This window comes from Stegodyphus dumicola, chromosome 5 (genome assembly GCF_044657685.1).
Source record: "Stegodyphus dumicola isolate Sdum_Otavi_A_Nest chromosome 5, ASM4465768v1".
Taxonomy (NCBI): Eukaryota; Metazoa; Arthropoda; class Arachnida; order Araneae; family Eresidae; genus Stegodyphus; species Stegodyphus dumicola.
The window spans coordinates 218,199,779-218,215,912 of NC_140772.1; the positions used below are offsets into that span (position 1 = coordinate 218,199,779).

The 16,134-nt window shown below is 34.6% G+C and overlaps 1 long non-coding RNA gene across 2 annotated transcripts in view; it reads right to left on the reverse strand.

Moving 5' to 3' along the window:
• The window catches only part of LOC146997411 (uncharacterized), a 151,475-nt gene extending 135,907 nt beyond the window's left edge, over positions 1–15,568 (reverse strand). For both annotated transcript variants that reach the window (XR_015041036.1, XR_015041037.1), the window contains exon 1: positions 15,034–15,568. This is a non-coding gene — a long non-coding RNA (uncharacterized LOC146997411). The remainder of the gene's footprint in view (positions 1–15,033) is intronic.
• Positions 15,569–16,134: the final 566 nt, after the last annotated feature.

Below are 16,134 nucleotides of genomic sequence, written 5' to 3' on the forward strand. Positions count from 1 at the left end.
TAATCAGCACAATTTGTATACCATTGTTGTTACCAACAGCACCTTTGCAATCCATGGTTAGCAGTATAAATGCAATTGCTATTGCTCCATGAACTCCCGATGGAGATCTTTAGATTTACAATGTTGTCTTCAGTTACTAGAGAAGGACAGACATATTCCTGGTTACCACTGACAGCAACCAATGTGCCCGCCCTCCGTCACCTACCTACAAACCTACCTACTCAAGCATTGCAATTTAAATTTCAATCTCACTACGCATTGTTTAATGTGAAATCTTGTCAGCAAGTAACGTGAGTCACAAATCCCGACAGCAGGTGTTTGAGTGCAAATCTGAAATTTCCTTACGTGGGCACATAGAAAGCAAAACTTAATTACAATGTGCGAAAGTAGAAAGCAATTCTAAGTTATAATTTCTCTGTTGACTACATATATTAATCAATCTGTAAACAGTAGTAGGTTTTCGATTGTAATGATTTTATTCCATACCACAGTTTCCGGCTTGTAATTTATTGTAATTCTACTTTAAAATCGTTATGCTCCATGTAACGTTTAAGGGACTAGCCTTAACTCTCCTCCAACGGTTACGGACGTAAAATTTCGTACAGATGGGATGGTTTTCCCTTTTTGTTATGAGGAAAAGCAAGGAAGATGCATATTCAGAACAATCTCTGGTTGGCTTAGGTTACTGAAATATGGTTAGGTTATTTGAATATGATAAAGCACACGATAGCTATATTCCCAGATGGGATGCTTTCTTGGAAGACTGTCTAAGGAAACTGGCTCGCATTCACGTTACATAAGAGCACAACCTGAAGACCAACGATTCAGGCAGCCTGGAATGCCTCAGGTATTCAGGCAGCCTGGAACGGTCGCCTGGAATGGAACCTTGGTCAGTCTCTCAACATTCAGCCCACTTAAACCCTCACCCACTGGATGCAATATGGGAAAGCTCACAAAAACTATAAGAAAAAGAATTCTAAGAAGAGAAACCTATCAAGAGAAGACTTTCTTAGGTAAACTCGTTCTTTTCCAGTTACATTGGAGAAAATCAAGAACATAGTCATGTCGAACTCCCAGTACTCAGTGCCCTTCATCACTTTGCCACTGGCGGAGGCCAGACTAATCTCAGCGATCACCTGTTAGGATCCGGCTTGGAATACGAATCTTAAGTTTTTTTACAATTTTTTATATGTAACCTAATCAATTCTCTTCAGTTTTCAAAGGGGGAAAACTTAAAGCTCAATAAAAGTGCTGACCAGAGGTATTTCTGTGCATTAGCTGTTCACATTATTCCGTGTCAGCATATGTACTAATACTTAATAATGCTGGCCGTAAAACTATAAATTAAATACTATGTATTATTCCTTTTATTATTGTTATCTAAAATAATATGAAATAAGTATGATTTTATGAATATATTTATATTTTAATAATGATCTGCTTACAATTTTTCAATGGAATATGGGCAACATTGATGTATTTTCAATGTTTTATAAACAACTAACATTTAACATTTAAACCTCAGCGGCCTGATAATCCAGACAGAAAAAGTTTAGTTTTATGAAGTCACAAAGTCTTTAAGACTTTCTCGTATATTCTGTGAACAGCTGAAATTGTTTACCTCCAGTTTTCTTTCTCATCGTAATACATATATACATATATACGTACGTACAGACGCCACGAAAATAATCTTTTCTGAATCCATTTTAAATCAGTTTTATAATTCGTTTGGGGAGAAAAGTGCTTTATTCTGTCCTTACGTACAGCTATACAAGACGAGACGGCTCCTAACCTAAGCTATCCTGCAGGACAACGAACAGGATAATGCCATTCCGCGGAAGAAAGAAACCACTATCAGCTAAGTGCCGGGTGGCGAATCAGATGTGCTAAATTGAACGATAGTCATAAGAAAACAAAAGCTTTTGTCATAAAGACTAGCGTGCTTTGTGCACTAGGTACTTCGTACAATTAGAAAAAGAAAAATTAATTAGGTTGAAAACTATGTCTTGAAAGGAAAATGTAAAAACCATTGATATGAAAGTTAGGCATGGTTACTGGAATTTTGGACTTATTTTGGAGATTTTAAATTTAAAGAACCAGCATACACACCACAACCAAAGAGCACATAATATCTTTATTACAGGTGTCACGCAAAACTATCGTTAAGTTACATTTGATAGCGGTCAAAATGGATATTTTCGTTGAAATATGATACCCAAAAGTTTTCATGATTACAATACTTCCTACTTCGTAGAAGGAATTAAAAATGCTGTAAAATATGTGTTACGGATTTTTGTGTCTACCTAACTGCTTTGCCATTTTTAATGACAGGAAATAAACTTTATTTAATTCCCCACTAGATGTATTGCAGAATTACTTATTCGAAAGCTCGCAGTAACTTCCATACTAGTAACTTCTACTATGCAACGAAAATTACTTCCGTTAAAAATTATATGGATATATATAAACAGAATGATCTCAGTGGAAACTTCCTAGAAGGGAATATTGAAAATACCTTTTCTCCTTAAAAACAAAAAACTCAGTTGTTTATCTCTTTTGTGTGTAAAATGTTTCTGTAAAACCAGTTTGAATATAAGCTTGTATTTTACTTGTTTTTGAAAAAAAATGCGATATACACTGACCCAGTATTTTCTTTAGACGCTGATCAAACCCTGGTAGTTAGTTCCGGATTTTATTTCCGATGAGCAACCTGCATGAGGATTTCGTACTTTTCCTCAAAAGAAAAAAAATCAGAACTTTAAAAATCCTTTAAAACTCTTACGCGAACAGAATCTTACCCGTAGGCAGAGAGCTGATTTTTTTTCCAGCCCTTATAATTTATTTTTTTCATATGAAGAAATAAACGATCAAACTTTCGGCAAAATTGCTTTGGTAATAATTTATAAAAATATTTCAGCAATTTTGGATACTATAACTGTTATAATTTTATATTTTTCAAGATTGTTCTAGGACTTTCTTATACAAATATGAAAATTTCTTTAAGATTAATTTTAACTTTGCCACTTGTGAAAACAGAACAATAAATGTCTTCGCAGAATTTACAATAATAGAAATTATCTGTCTCTTTGTCTTCATTTCGAAAGGAAATTGACAAACGTTATTATTGTAGCTTTCACATCGAATTTAATTAATCAACGAAATTTTGAATTATAAAACATTATATGTGTTATTTTCTTGCATATAAATCCAGCTGGCCTCAGCAGTTTTATCTGTCTTAATGTTGTCTGAATGTCTGCATTAGTCACAAAGAATTATACAAAAATAAAAGAGTTAATTTTGAAAGCTTTCGGATTTTATATTAAGCCCCAAAGAGCGTTTTTAGGGTTTTGTATGCTACCTTATTAAATATCATGTTCTTCGCACTTATTAAATATCATGTTCTTAAACCCCCATAAAATTCAATTCAACAGCAATATCACAAAATATTTAAAAACAGCATAACTTTAGAATTTCCGATACACAGTCTCGCTCGCTGGATATAATATTTTCTTTCATTTTTTTTAGTGGGGCCATTGCTCGCTTTGAAATCGCTGAGTTTGTTAATAGATATTCGTTAAAGTTTAACAAAATTTGAAATAGATAATAAAACAAATTCGAAATTCAAAATTCGGGCTTCAGAGCGCCCCTGTTTGGTTGGAGGACTATAGTATTCAAAATTTGATGTCTCTAGCTGCCGTTGGTTTTTCACAATGCCAGAAATACTCATGTATTCTTGCAGATTCTTCGTTATTTAATTTCTTAAACATTGCGATAATATTTCGTGGCAACAGTTTTAAAAGTGAACCAAAGCAGAAATCGAAGCGGTGCCAAAAAAAAGCCCTTTTGGTCTAATCCTTTTTTGGGCTAATAAACTGTCATCATTGCACCATTTTTAAGCTTGTTTCAGTGAAAAGAAATTATTTCTGCATATTTTTAAATAGGTTTTAATTCGTTAATTTTAGAGGGCAAAAATGGATATAACGCTTAGAAAGAGAACAAAAGTTATCGCATTTAACAGTCATCCATTGATTACCATAAAAAATATCCCTTTCGCGATTGATATTAAATTTTGAACATTTCTCGAATTCTGAGGAAAGACAATGAACCCGGATCATTTTCTCCAGGAAGAAAGGGCAAATGTGGAAGGGAAAGTAAAGTAACTCCAAAACCTGATCGATTTCTAGTAACAAAAACCTTAAAAGATATCCATTCACTATTGATATTCATCTTTCAAATGTGTTACATAGACATTTTAGTGCTTGTCGGTAGGTGAGAATAGAATTAAGAATTAAGATACAAACTTTCGACACGTGAAACGAAGCAAAAACGATTACTCTGGGCAAACAAAATGCAAATCTTGGGCCATAAATTATTAGAGTATAACGTATTTCTCCCACCTCCTTGGCGTGCCTTCGTTTTGCACGCTGGGCGCGTATTCCAGAGGTATGTGGCTCGATTCTCGGCGAAGGCATTGCTAATTTTTCATCTTTCCTGCTTCCAAAAATTCCTAATATCTCTACAGTAGCGCCCAAACTGAAAGGATGGTGTATGATGACTCTCCACATCCAGGATTTGCCTACTGGGTCCCCTAGAATCCACTGTCGCCCTTTAAAAGGAGGAGTATATAAGGTATTTCTTCCACCTTCTTGGCGTGCCTTAGTGGTGTGGTGGTTTGCACGCTGGCCGCGTTTTCCAGAGGTCCGTGGTTCGATTTCCGGGGAAGGAGTTGCTAATTTTTAATCTACCCTGCTTCCAAAAAATACCTAATGTCTCTACAATAAAAAGGTCACTTCCCGCGATGAGACGCTTTTATTTGCTCCTGATTACAAATCTAACGTTGCTAGATGAAGTAAGAGTGAATGAATAAACTATAGCATAGTCCAAAATCCGTAAATTACCCTCAAAATAAATGTTTTGGTCTTTTGATTCACTGTTACCCTCAAAAACAAAAGTTTTGTTTGTTTTATTCACTGCAGATGACACTGGAAGTCTAGTTTCTGTTGAAGGAATGATGAATTCGTAGAAGTACATAGAAATTTAAAAATTAAAATTGTATGTTTTTTAAACCTTTCAAGGGACATTTTAAAAATGACTTGGGTCCATACGGCAGTTCGAAATCCATCAAAAGCTTCATGTTGAAAAATCAAATTATTGTCCTATATTGGCCTGGAAATAGACCTGGGCATTCAACCGAAAACTTGTGACACAATTTCAAGGACCATCTGAGCAAAGCGAATTGGATGACAAAGAGCACATGATTCAGTACTCTAGAAAGACGCGGTTCCATGATAAAGGAAAAAAAAAACTAGTAATGCGGAACTAGTTCACTCAATGCTTAAGCGCATTCTAGAGATTACTTCTGCTAAAGGAGGAAATATTTCCTATTAATGTTTATTATTACCATTCTATATGAAAGCATGCACATAAATTACGAAAAATCACTTTGTACCAATTAATTTCATACTATAGTATGTAGAAGCGCATAGCCGCACCAGTGGCCGAGTGGGTAAGATCGCTGGACACTGGGAATTCGACTCGATCACAAACTCAAACTGGCTGCTTGTTGCTTTCATTGGTTTTCCCATATGTAAAATAATTGCGAGCTAGTTTCTCTTTGGAAGCCCTCCACGAAGGTATTCCTTTCCTTAGGCTGATAGCCTTGTGTGTTTTGATGTATTAGAATAATCTATCACAGAAAAGCGCATTTTCTCTTTTGCCTCAGGTGAATGACTGAAAAAGATTCTGACAATCAGACCTTCATAATTATTCCTCCCATAGTTATCCAACAAAACTAGATTATGAAGAAACTTCCTGCTACCTATACTCAAACAACGTAACAAATTTAATTATACCTTTAGTGTGAAGTAATTATTTAATGCTTTTAAGATATTTTCAGTAGCTAAAACTTATCGATAAAAATTTCGTCCAATTGAAGGATTATTTCACTTTTAAAGTAAACCGTAAAAATTTATTTTTGTTTCATACTAAATTTTGTCAAGAAACCTCGTTAAACTTAATATCGCAATCTAAATAGCTGTACATATTAAGCACTTTTATGTACAGGGTGATTATAATTAAAGTTTAAGTTTCAAAACGCTATAAAAAAAGAACCACTGATGAAAATGATGTGAAATTTGAAAGGAATGTTATTGAAGAAGGCGGAAAGCGTATGGCAGAAGAAAAAATTTAGTTTCAAAAGTTAGCAACAGATGGCGCTGTAAGCGGCAAAATCACGACGAGAAACGAGAAGCGATTCGTAAAACAATGGCTAAGGTAGAAGTTACACATTAAAATGCATTGACAAATTAGAATTGTTGAATAATTTTATTTGCATGACTGTACATATCACATCGAAAGGGACAAATCGGTTTCAAGAGTTTTGCGGCGACATACCGCATAAGAACCATTCATCAAAGAAGTTCGGAACTGTCGCGAGACTGGCACAAAACATGTTCAATATGGTGTTGTGTGCAACAAGTTGAAAGCGACAAACAGCATGTTCCACAACGGATCGCAGTGTCTCCGGGGTGATGTTCAGAATGTGTTGCGAAATGCGTGCCTTTAATTCCGCTAAATTTGCAATTGGAGCACGGAACACAGCATCCTTTAGATATCCCCACAGCCAGAAATCACACGGAGTAAGATCAGGCGATCGGGACGGCCAGGCTGTAGGGAAATGACGGCCGATAATTCGAGCATTTCCGAAATGGCGCCTCAGCAGCTGCTTCACGGGATGTGCAATGTGCGGAGGAGCGCCATCTTGCATAAAAATGATTTCATCCACACATCCACGCTGTTGCAGAGCTGGAATCACGTGGTTGCGCAAAAGAGACGCATACCTCTGACCAGTGACGGTTGCAGTAACTGGACCGGAAGCACTCAGCTCGAAAAAATGTGGTTTTAGGATGAATGATGCCGTAAAGCCACACCATACCGTGACCTTTTCAGGATGAAGTGGTACGGGGTGCGTTGCCAGTGGATTTTCTGTTGCCCATATTCGACAATTCTGGGTATTCACGTATCCTGTCAGATGGAAATGGGCTTCATCTCTCCACAAAATTTTCCACGGCCATTCATTATCCACTTCCATGCGAGCCAGGAATTCTAACGCAAACGTCTCCCTAGCTGTCAGGTCAGGCGGAAGCAACTCCTGCACATGGCCAATTTTGTACGGATAGCATTGCAGGATGTTTCGTACAATTTTCAGCACCGTGCTCGTAGGCCTGTCCAATGTTCGGGCAATTCCTCGTGCACTGCACGGTTGCACACCACCGGCCGACCCCTCCTGTAATGCTGTGGCCACTTCTTCAACTACCGTCGAATGCACTCGTTTTCTCCCTCTACCAGATTGCACATCAAACGAACCTGTCGTTTCGAATTTTTGCATCATTTTCTTTAGACCTACGACACTCATTGGACCAACGCTTTCTTTTATACCCTTCAGTGTCCTGAATTTTTGCAGAGCTACTCTTGCACAATCATCATTCTTGTAATACAGCTTTACCAGCAGAGAGCGGTCCTGCAGTGAAACACCCATGGCGAACGTCTGAGACGCGAAATGAGGAACAGCCTGGTATCTGACGGCTTTATAACACTGAAATTTAGCTAACATTTTAATTTGTCTTCTTCCGCTTGCAGCGCCATCTGTTGCTAACTTTTGAAACTAAATTTTTTCTTCTGCCATACGCTTTCCGCCTTCTTCAATAACATTCCTTTCAAATTTGGCATCATTTTCATGAGTGGTTCTTTTTCTATAGCGTTTTGAAACTTAAACTTTAATTATAATCACCCTGTATATTTTATTCAAAGGGACTTCCATGAAATAATATTTGACGTATTGTAAAAAGTATTTAGATACTATCAGACGGTAGTGGCGATAAATATTTAAAAAGATGCTCCTTATTATTAGAACAATGTGATCAAAATTATTAATGAAGTAAGGCGTACTTTTTTTAGTATTAATTTATACAAGCAGTCTTCTACTTCTGTAACTTATTTTTCCTTGATAATTCAATTTTCTTAACTTTTCTAATAAATACTGTAAAGAATTTCTAATTTAGATAGCTAATTGTAGTAGAATTTTAATTAAAATTGTTTTATTTTCCCGTACAATGCAGCCCGTGATAAATGTTTAGAGAAAGCTACGTAGAAAAAGTAAAAATATAAGAGCACGTGCATTTAACATTGAATAAATGGATATCTGTTTTATGTGTATTGAAATTGAATAACTGTAATTGACTACTGTGTTAGCTGTAACCGTAATTCCATCCTCTTGTTGGTTTCCAGAAACCTCGAGAAGCAATGAAATTACCAGAACTCTCTCGTGACCGATTGAAAGCTTTAAAAAGCCGGAGAAAGACACCTCAGCTCAGTTATTGTTTAGTTAGCTGCTGTTGTTATTCCTGATCGGATTAGCTTTCTCTGCGATGTAGATTGTGTTCTATTTAACGTTTTAGTAGTTTGAAGGATAATTACAGATTATTACTTCATTATATTTTGAACACTTGTACGAAAGTCTCTGAGGAAAATTCCAAGGTTCTATTATATTTCTTTTGATAAGAATAAATTTCATTAACATTTTATCGGACTTCTGCATTCAATCTGCTATGAACACGTACGCGAGCAACAATAAAATTGAAAACTTTTACTTATTACAAAGATAACTGATGCTTTAATTAATTCATTAAACATGTTTGCAAGACTTACCTGAAGCCTGAATAAATTTAAAGAGCAATCATTGTCATTGAATCTCCACTAAAGCGAATACAAAATGTTAACAGGTATCCTGAAATTTTACTTTCTTTGTCAATATGAATGATAAATAATTTTTTTTGACTGAATACGTCCAAAAGATAGAATTTAATTATCCCCCAAGTAACATTTTGTTTCATTTATTGATTTAATAGAAAATATGATAGTTTCTTAAGATTATCTTTCCAAAATTCTTTTCAACTCCTTTATCCCTTCTGATATCAAATACAAGTATTTCTCTTTTTCAAATATTGGCATAGGAATACGATTAAAATTCAAAAGTAATTTGTAACTGTAAAAAGGTTTCCATTAAAGAATAGTAATAACATTTATGAGCATTTTTCAGATGTTGAACGTAAGTATTTGTTATTAAGTAGTATGAGTATCGAGCAAAAGAAAAAATGTTAAATAATGAATGGAGTGGACAACATCCCTTTGGAATACTTACTGCCAGAATGTAATTAAGAGAGGATAAAGCAAATATTTGCGAGAAAGCCTTTTTTTGTAATTTAAGAAGATTGAATATGTTTTTATTATTCAACACTTATCTACAATAAAATATAAACATATACATGTTTAAAATTTATGAATGCTCTTAAATAAGTTACTTTAAATTAATTTTCTTTCTCCATAGCTCTTTATGGAGTGCCGCTATTGTCGACAGTTAGTAAGAAGTATCAAAAGCGGTATCGTAAAAGTGAATTATTGTCTTTCTTTGTACTTAAAGTGGATTTAGGGGTTTTAGTTTTTGACTACTGTTCAAATTCAGAACTTGCAAAAAACACAGATAAGTATCATAAATAAAGATATGTGTTTAATGTATTAGCATATAAATATCCCTTGAAGGAGCTGAGAGAAAATTCAGCAATAGTTTTATGATAACAATCCATAACTGTTCTTTGCTGGCCCTGGAGATGATTTCTATGAAATGTTTTCTACAAAAGATGTTTCCCCAGATCTTACGAAATTTCTAAAATGATAGCGATGAGCTATGAATGTATTATTAGAAAATCTTAAAACAACCATAAATGTTATTTTTAAAAGCATCTGACTGCTAATTAATAAAAACTTTATTTCTGTTGATTACAGAAAATAAAACAAGCTTGAAAATTTTCTGTTTTTTGCGAATTAAGTGAAAAATTTAATACATACGAAGTAGCAAAATGAGTGCCAATTTTCGTAAAGTATAAAGAACCATTTCATTGAAGCGTTACTGTGAATTGTGCTTCTAAGATTGTTTCTTGCAATTTAACAAGAAATTGTTATAAATCAAAGCTACATTTTAATTCAAAGTTTTTCTGAGCTTCCATTCCGCTGAGTGGCGGACAGCATAGGGAAGGAAGTCGAACCTCCCTCCCCGAGTAAATTAAGTAGGGGTTATAATAAAAGTTCTTTTTTTAATGTAAATAAAAGAACTGTGCATCCCTTCCTCCCCGTAATGTCTATACCGTTTGAGGTGCACCATGTATATAGTAGAGTAACCTTGCCCCAGGCGTACGTAATACGCGACTCGATATTCGCAGCTATCTAACTGAGCCGTACCGATTAAATTCGTTTTAGTTGTGGACAGAACATTTATAGAGAAGCCAAATTTGATGCTAGGCAGTTACACATTTAAGATAAATATACAAACTGCACATTGCAAATCCAAGATGTATGCAAAAGAATGCATAAAATTTAGAGTAAATACCAGTGAGAAACCATGAAGTTCTTTAGACGCAGATATCATCAGGTAATCGGTTCTAGAAGCATTTTTACCAGAGTAACAAGACCCCAGCTCTTCTTGCAAAATTAAGAGAGTTAGAACACTGCATGCAGTTAAAGCGCACATTCTCAGACTGAATGTTGTGATATATTCTAAGACTTATATAACAAATACACGAACTGGCAGAACGTATGTAATAAAGAGTATTTGCAAATTTAAAACTACATTTATATTATTTTACAAACAAACACTAAACAAGTTACATGTTATAGGGCAGGAACTATTACGATCAAGATAAAGTACACACTGCATAACAATGAAATACATAAAAGTAATATACAACATTTACAAAACTTGCAAGCGATATAACAATAAAGTACAATAGTCACGATCACGCACAATAGTCAACTCACGTTGTTGTACTTTAAAATGTAAACTGCGATGAAGCCATTTATTAATAAGAACCAGACTAATTTTACTGAATTAAAAGAAAACAACTCTCCCTGCAGTTACAGTACACAATTCTTATAATATAAATTATCATATCAAGAAGATTTATGCTTGGCATATATTAAATATATACAGTACAACAACAAAATGTAAGTTGCATTAAATTTACAAACAAGATATACGTTACTTGATAACAGAACACTGTGAAAATTACAGTTATATATATTTATGCAGTTAGAGAACATGATGTAATATATTCAACAATAAAACATAATAATTTGAGTTAGACTTATATGCTATTGTTTCACTGTGAATTTCTATCATTCTTGCGATGTCGAATTGAGGAACAATTATGCTTTCTAGAGACGCATTATTGCAACTGACCAGCTGAGTATCTATATGTCAGTCGTTACTGACGTTCCTCCAAACGAATTGCTGACACATATTTAACTTAATATTAGACTTAAACATAAGCGATGGCCCACCAGCGGCCGAGCGGTAAAGACGCTGAACACTGGTAGTTCGGTCCGAGGTTCGAATCCCGCGAACGGGCTGGCTGCATGGGGGTTTTCGTGGTTTTCCCCATGTGTAACGCGTATACGAGCCAGTTTCCCTTAGAAAGTCCTCCACGAAAGGCATCCCTCCCCTTAGGCAGATAGCCCTAGTGTGCTTTGCCATAATTAAATACACACACACACACATAAGCGATGACTGCGTTTACGAATTTTCTTTTCGTAAACGAGGCACCACTTAGTGCCAAACAGAAACATTAATGCAAAAACTAATTAGTTAGCCACCTAACAATGCATACATATTATTGAGTAAAATTTTTATTTTGTAACGTCCAGAATAAATATAAAATGAAGGACTGCAAAAATAAGAAAAAGTGTTTATCGAATTGACTTCAGTGTTACCATATTAGATATGACTCATAGAGCAGCAGATTGCGATGAACATTCCTGAAAATATTTATGTCCTATCGTGCAATAGAATTAGCTCGATTAGGATGGAATCTGGATGATAACGGGTAATACCGTGCTAACGCTTATTTTGAATTTGCATTCCCTCGCAATCTCACAATTCTTCCCATCAATTAAATTTTAAAAAAAGTAGAATCAAGATTTAGGAGAAAAAAAAATACTGAATTGATGTTTATGCTTCTCACTTATTCGCAATGACATCCAGACCTACCACGCACCTAAGACAGTCTTATTATATAATAATAAGACAAGTGTTATAGGTCATTACTTGTTATCCATAACTACCATGTACCTTATAAGGTGCGCCTGACAGTATAGTGGTTAGGGTGCCTACTGTGGTAACGAAGGTCCCAGATTCGAGTCCAGAAGAAGGCATGAATGTTTGTAAATATTGTTGCTGTTGTTGCTAATTCTCACTTGTTTGACCTATATTCAGAAAAACCCTCGTATATTCAGTTCCTCGTGGTTCCTCGTGGCAAGGGCGCATGTTTATGCCTGCTGAGCACCTTTCACGTAACAGTGCGATTTAGCTCAGTTCCGCGGCCCGATTTTGATGGAGAACACGCTGGGGGACGGGTCCGAGGATCTCCCACCCCTCTTTCTCCAACCTCTCGAGAGGACGTTTGGCTCGCCTCATATTTAGAGTGCCCCCATACCTCACGGACACTATACATTTACAGAAAACCATGCCATCTCTGAGATTCAAACTCTGGACCTTGGCACACTGATCCCTAGACAGATTGAGCGATTGTTTGTGAATGTATAGTGTGACTGCGACATGGGGGCACTCTAAGTATAAGGCGAGCCGAAAGTCATATCGTGTGGTTTGGCGATAGGTGTGAGCGGTGGGAAATCCTTGGATCACCCCTGTTGTGCTTTCCCTCAAGACCGTGGTGGAAATAGGAATCTGACGTCCTTGATGCTCTGGGAACCATTCTTCCATGACTAACAAGAAAACAAAAATTTTATATGCTATTATTATAAAGCCTTATATAAAGATAACCTGATATATAACTTTATGTTAAATAAATGTAAACTTTATAAGACTTATTTTAATAACATCCATAATAACTGTTCGTACTATAATATGAATAGTTGCATATTTGGTTACTGCTGGCGCACCGTTAACAAAAAAGAACCGAGTCATTTTATAAAAGCGTCCCTTTCATAAATTTTGAATGTTCCTCTGCACCTTTTGGATTCCAGAACTTCAAGTTAATAATTTAACGTTATGATTCTTGACACGCACACGTACTCAGACGTACTATAAAACAGTGTTAGTTTAAAATGGCTTTCTCATAGATCAAGAAAGAGCTTAGGAATATTTTTAAAAAATTTGCTTTTATGAAATAGTTAATATGCATGCTCTGATGACACTGCTACTTTGTGTATGCTGTCTTAGCGTTTCGTATCGCTTAGTATGAAACGATCATGCGTCAAAATGTAAACAGAGATTTCCATTAATTTTATTTACTTCGGTATACCCTCTGAATATTTATCAGATGTTTACAGAATAAATCGCCCTCTAAATTTCACAGAATTTACATCATTATTCTTATTTTCTTTTCTTCTCGAAATTTCACCACTTTTCCTTCTCTGCGTGATATAACTGAAGTTAATAATTTTTTATATACTAAATGCATTATTAGCTATTCATATTCATTTCAAAGGGTTTCTGCATTCCAAAATTGCTCAAAAGATTTGTAACTATTTATTTATTTACTTATTTATTAGTTTATCATGAAAAATCAATTTCTTGTATTAATTTCCTAAAATAGTAATCCAAATTTAAAAAAAAATATGTATTGAAATGTTTTCATCTTATTGCTTATTTTTACCCTATTATTTTACAGCATTCCTGTTCACCCTATCATATAAATAAAATGCTGTTAAAATGGTTTGTATACAAAAAGCTTTTATTTAAAGTAGACATAAATAATGCAGTAATACAGGAAAATAATTTATCATATGAATAAGAAAATAAATGGAATGGGAATAAGAAAATAAATAATTTTATTTGCAGAATTCATCTACAATTTTATATCGTGAACAATAAAAACGTGAGGCACATATGATAAATTAAAGAAGATAATAGCTTATACATTTGACACCGCAAATAAATTAATAGATTTCAATATTTAGGCATCTCATATATTTATTATTCGCGATATAAAATTGTAAATGAATTCTGCAGATTCCGCAACCTATTATTCTCATTAAACTATATAATAAATTTGTTATCTCGTTTTAGTGCATTAATATTCATATGCATTTTAAATAAAATATTTTTTGCATAAAAACTATTGAATATTAATTTATTTTCTGTTTTAGTAACAATTAGGCGTCATCCTTGATGAACATTTTAGTCTTTTTAAAATGCAAGCAATAAATTATAATAAAATCGTGAATTACAGAAAATAACTGAACATCGAAGAATGAAAAAAACCGCATTGATTATTCATCTTCGGCCAATCAGCAGCCGAGGGGTAAATATGCTAAACATAATTCGGTCCGAGGTTCGAATTTCGGCGAATAGGCTAGATTCATGGGATTTTCATGGCATTCCTAAGTGTAACGTACATACGAGCCAGTTCTCCTTAAAAAGTCCTCCAAGAGCCATCCCTCCATTGACTGATATCATTGTGTCCGGCGCCGTAATCAATAAAAAAAGAGTAAAGTATTCCGTTTCGGAAATTTTATGTAATAAAAATGTTACTTAATGAGCATTTTACTAGAAGTTGAAGTGAGAATATAACTATCGTGGCATCAAGACTGAATGAGATATTGCTGGATGCAAGTCTGAGTGCATTTGTTTGTCACAAGCTTTAATCAGTTCTCTTGGAGTCTAGGACTTTTCGCCGTTGCCATTTCACAATGGCCGTTTCGCCGTCAGACATATTTTTCTTTATATGACTGTATTTTACCTTGCCCTATTATACTCGTATTTAAATACATTTAGTTTAATAATCCTGTTTATTTGTGGTGTTGTACACCATTATGTGGTGTTGTATTGTTACAATCTACCTTAACTAGATACCTACAAGTAATCAATCAATTTACACGTGCCCAATTTTTGCTGGCCTGAATTCTATATGGTTAGTACACTTAGTACACTGCGCGTAATAAGTAATAAAATACTTTACTTACCCAGATACCTTGCATAAGTACACTAAACACTTCTTTCATCTATCTCTTATTTATTTAATCAAAACATTTTCTGGATTAAATATATCGACACACCATACAAAAAATAATATCACAAGAAACGAAATAAGAAGAACGGAAAAATGACGCCGTCTGATTGAAGATATAACACAAAATCACAATCTGTTCACATTGTTCATTTCATGCACTGGAAATCTTTTAACGTTAATTACGTATGATACCAATATTACTTAACACATGTGCAAGAATGTCTTTTTCGTACATTCTTCTGTTTAGCACACGGAAATAACCACATGGAGACACATCGATGACAATGCACTTTCTTATGCGAACACACATTAATAATTTACTTGAGGATGTTTTAAATTTTAGCACAGCATCAAGACAGATTAATTTTCAATCTAAACATTTTCATCTAATTTTTGCAATTTTTGGCTGCTGCTTCTTTACCATTCAAAAGAGCGACAACACTCCATGATCGAGATATGCAGGGGCGAAGCCGCGCACATCGTACGAACCCGACGTCAGCCAAGAGAGAGGGAAAAACCCGTTTGACTGGCGTTTATATATGCACGTGCAGTTCTGCGATTACGATTAATCTTATGATGATGATGAACGGCGTGATCTGAGAAATTTTCTTTCTCGCAATACTTAATAAAGGTTTCTTTTAATATATATAGTTATTTATACGTGTGAGACAAAAATTACACATAGTTGGAAAATTATATCAGTAATCAAAGAGAACTGCGGCTAAACTTCTGATATAACAGAATTTATATTATCGATTTTAAAATTATGCGGGTAAAATATTTACATGATTCGCCATAATATCTTGAAATTTTAATCGGCTAGTTTAGAGAAATCCCTCATACAAGCAGGAAATTCAAATTTTTTGTGAAATCCGAATGGAAAACGGAATTACTCATTAATCTTCTGAGAACTTTACTCTCTTAAAATTAATATGTCATGTGCAACGGTGTATTTGTATAAAACTGTACGCCAAAGCAAATTATTAAAATAAACATAGTTTTTATTTTAAATCAACTTAATAAAATACGCAGGATATAATACAGTTGTGTAAAA